The sequence below is a fragment of the Eptatretus burgeri genome, chromosome 13, assembly GCF_056783735.1.
Source record: "Eptatretus burgeri isolate ZD-2024b chromosome 13, Ebu_testis_v1, whole genome shotgun sequence".
Lineage (NCBI taxonomy): Eukaryota > Metazoa > Chordata > Myxini > Myxiniformes > Myxinidae > Eptatretus > Eptatretus burgeri.
Window position 1 is genome coordinate 62,361,398 of NC_140973.1, and position 4,431 is coordinate 62,365,828.

A 4,431-nucleotide genomic window follows, 5' to 3' on the forward strand; every position below is an offset into this window, starting at 1 on the left:
CCCACATTGGTAAACTTTGTGATGGTGCACTTTATTGTCCGAAAGTTTGGTGCATGGTGCAAGTGGATACCGAAATGTCTCGTGTAAAGATATTGCATCTGTATGACACTTTTCGTCTGGTGCCAAAGTTCAACAATTTTCGTCCGTTGTTGTACGGTCAGTCTTGGCATTTTTGTGGTGCTTGCTTGGTATAAAAATAAACTTCAGCGTCTCTGCAACAAGAAATGAAGCATTAGTGACAAAATTACTGCTTTTTTAGGATCAAACGAAACATTTTAAAAGTTGTATATTTTTTTGGGACACCCTATATATATGTATAATTTTAAAACTTCTTTGCTTTGTCTAGTAGTTATCCTTCAAGGTTAATACTGTTGCGGGCCGGAGGTCCAGTGGCGAGAATGACCACTCGGTGGGGGAGGTTACGTCATCTCCTACTAGACTCCCCGGAATTGTAGGCCGTCGCTCTCGGATAATTCCGTGAGGCGGCTGGTCGCTGAACCGACCGTGGAACGTCAATATCTCGACCGCGTGGCGTAGGGTCTTTTTGTCTGGAACCAATTTACCTAAGTAACCACGTGGTCTCGGCTACTGGGGATCCATGCCCTCAGCACGTCTTGCTTGAACCGGGTCACTCTACCGACTGCGGTAGAGTTCCAACTACCAACTCTGGTTCGGGTTGCAGTCGAGCGGAGCTGCCATAGCCATGCCAGCTCGGATGAACGGATTATTATCGGGTATAAAAACCCGGCTAAACTCAGATCCGAACCATGCTGGACCAATGAAAGAAAGGACGGAAACTAACTGGGAACATTTCTAATAATGGTTTATTTACAATAAGAAGGATACAGAGCAAGACTTATCACAGAATACACAAGAAAGAATTCACAATGATCAGAAATATACACTTAAGCAGTTCAACTTAAGAGATGGCGCCACAGACGCAGATACACGCAAAGACGAAAATAAAACCCAGGTGTTTTATTAGGACCCCCGCAGCCAGGGAGAGAGACGAGTTGCGGTCGCGGTTCGGCAGGGTACCTGCACGTTGGAGGGATGGGGATGCTCTGTGGCACCTGCCAATGGCCGTGCAGCCCGGCCCACAGTCACACGTGTGGGGCTCGTGTCCACGGAGGAACTTGAGCGGAGTAGTCGGAGTCCGAGGGCGGGGGTCAGGGTCGTGGACATGACCCAGCAAAACTTCCTCGAATGCCCCAAACTCCAGTAACGAATTCCCCGTCTCCAATAAACCTCCGACGAACGCCCTCGAATGCCCCACGCAGAGCTGAACTCCTTCTGAAGTGAACTGAACTCAGACTTCAGAACACACAATGCACACCAACCTCCTTTTATTCACTCCTCCAAAGAACTCCCCTCAAGACTTAGGATGGTGTCGTCTTTTTATGGACCTCCCAGAACGGGGTGGGGGCTCGGTGGAACAGATGTCACTGTCCGCCCTGATTGGACAGGCCTCCACGGATCGGCCCCTTCTGGGCGGGGTCTCTGCCTTGTTGGGGGAAAAACCCAACCCCCCTCCCCCCTCCACGCGTGTTTGCACTCGTCGTGCAAGAGTTACAACGTTGAAAAGGAACGTTTCTGGAAGCGGCAAGGAACGGCTGCAAGATCTTGCCTCGGAAAGCCAGGGTGCGAGTAGACAGCTGGTGGGTAGTGGATCGTGATGAGGGATGGGATGGTTGCTGGATGTAAGGATTTAATAACTTACCTAAAAAAACATCGCAACGCACACCTTTGATTCTCCCACTAGACAAAAGGAAGGGAGCTGTCTTCACATGTACTTAACGGAATAACTGACTTTTGGGACATCTGTATGTTTGAATGCATATGGTTTCCAGATCCGTAACAATACCATTATGCTATTTTGAATACAGAAAATAAATTTGTGTGGTTTGATACAGGGTGTCAGCCTTCTCCCTTTTGACAAGATTGCAATCGCTAATGGCAGAGTTGGCCTGGGTCCCGGCACACAGTGGCCACATCTTTGAAGAAGCGACAACCTGAATATCCGGAAGCAAGTCGCAGCAGATGGGACAGCTTTTGTGATAGAATGGTGTACTCCATGATGCAACACCCTGCCCTTAAACCATTAGTATTTTGACATTTTTATATTCAGGATGTTTGTCAGGATATTCAGGATCTGCATGAGAAGTATGAGTATGTTATAGCTCCGGCAGATAAAGCATCCAATAATTTTGTGGTTTGTAAAGTTTTGCATGGAGGTTTTATTCAGGGAGTTGTTGGTTGATAGTTACTTTTACAAGTAAAGGAAATAGCAGATATGTTCCAAGTCAAAAGCCTCTCCAATACACTATAGCTGAGCATCAGGAAGTTTTGAGTAATAATTTTAATATTCAATGTAAAGAGGTAAATTTATGTATTCCCAGTTTTTCATGGATCCCGAATAAGTTTCGGTTTATAGCGGGAGCTGGGTAGTGCACTTTGACACAATTGTCATTTATGGATAATTCAGGTTTATGAGTCGTAAGAGAGCAATTTAGGAAATATTGTTTAGCGATTTGTAAGAATTCTGGTATTAACACGTTCTGGAGTAATAGTTCCACTTTAGAGTTCTTAATTATGATTATATTCGTCAGTATTAAATTTGTTGATTTTTCTTTTATTTTTCTGCCTTGTATACAAATTTGGATTTGGCACTGGTTAATGCTGTACTTTTTAGTGTTATTGATAACGTTTTTAGTTCTTATAATACATTTTTATGTATCAGGTTTGACGAGTCATTCCTTTCTCAGAAAAAATATTTGGTTTTTAATTGTTTTGACCAACAAATTTAAAGATGCTGTTAATTTTATTTTGTTGAACACTTTTGGTGGGAAGATATTTCAACACATAAGCCATTCCAATGGGAGGGAACTGCAGCCCCCTATTAGTGGATATTTTCCTTGTTGTTCTGAGTTTTTTTATTTTTGCAGAAGTTTATGAAGAAGTTAGGTCTCACGAATATGTTGTCTTCTTATGGCTTACATTTATGATATTTGTGTGATTAATAATAAGTTTTCTGATGGGCTGATTCATCGGATTTATCCAGAAAGCTCAATAGCAGATAAGAGTAGTAATAATGAGAGTGTAGTGGCATATCTGGATGTGTTGCTTTGAGATAGAAATGATTGTTTGAGTACAAATGTCTATCATGAAGTTGACTATTTTAGTTTTCCTGTTTTCTTGTATACTTTTACGTTTCATAATGTTGTCTTCTGGTACAAGATGGCCAAGGTGTGTGTGTGTGTGTGTGTGTGTGTGTGTGTGTGTGTGTGTGTGTGTGTGTGTGTGTGTGTGTGTGTGTGTGTGTGTGTGTGTGTGTTTTCATCTCTGCTTATAATATTTGTCTGAATTTGTTCTGTTAAGGATTATTTTATGGTTCATGCTAAGATGTATTCCATGATGTTGGAGAGGGGTTATTTTACTAATAGTTTGATTAGGTCATGTGAGAATGGTTTTGGACGTCATTGTAATCTCTTGTTTAAGTTTGGTTGTTTTTCGTGTAAACGGGTTTCGTGTAGCATTGGAAGTTGTGTGAAATAATAAGAATAAATAATGGGTAATATGCTTTTTTTTTGTTTTAATTAATGAATTAAACCGGAAATGTGTAATTGGTGTTCACATTCTAAACAGAGAGCCTGTGTATTGATGTGTGTGCTGGTGGATTCCTGTCTACATTCTGTGGAGGTAAGGTATTCCTGGTGTGAGTGGGGGGATGTGTTTGCACTTTTTGTTGGTGTGTGGTTTGCATGATTTGTATTGGTGTGTGGTGTGTGTGTGTGTGTGTGTGTGTGTGTGTGTGTGTGTGTGTGTGTGCGTGTGTGTGTGTGTGTGTGTGTGCGTGTGTGCGTGTGTGCGTGTGTGCGTGTGTGCGTGTGTGCGTGTGTGCGTGTGTGCGTGTGTGCGTGTGTGCGTGTGTACGTGCACGTGCACGCTATTTCTGTCCTCCATCTCTTTCTTTCTTTCTGTTCTCCATCTCTCTTTCTTTCTTTTTATTTGTCTATGGAGGGGTGAATCTTGAAATAGTTTTTGTAAGGTTCACTTGGCTGCACCTGGATGGGTTTGAGGGTAGTGGAGTAGCACTCAAAACCAGAATCCTATCCAGGTACCTCCTGATGACTCCATCATTGTCTTTTTGTTCCTTCTGATATTTCATTGCTGTATTTGGTCAGTTGTTTGATTATATTCGGTTTCTTTCATCCCTTCAAAATCCCACAAAAAGAGAGTGGTGAGGCCACCAGGTTTTGCTGTTACATATACTATATAGAATACTGTCAAGTTTATCCTCCACAACTTTCAAAGTTCATGAGTTCGAACGTGACCATATTTATTCAGCTTTTATTATGACAGCATCCCAAGTATAGATAGCACAAGATGAAGCTGCTCAAACCTGCTCTCTTATTTCCCATGATACAGCGG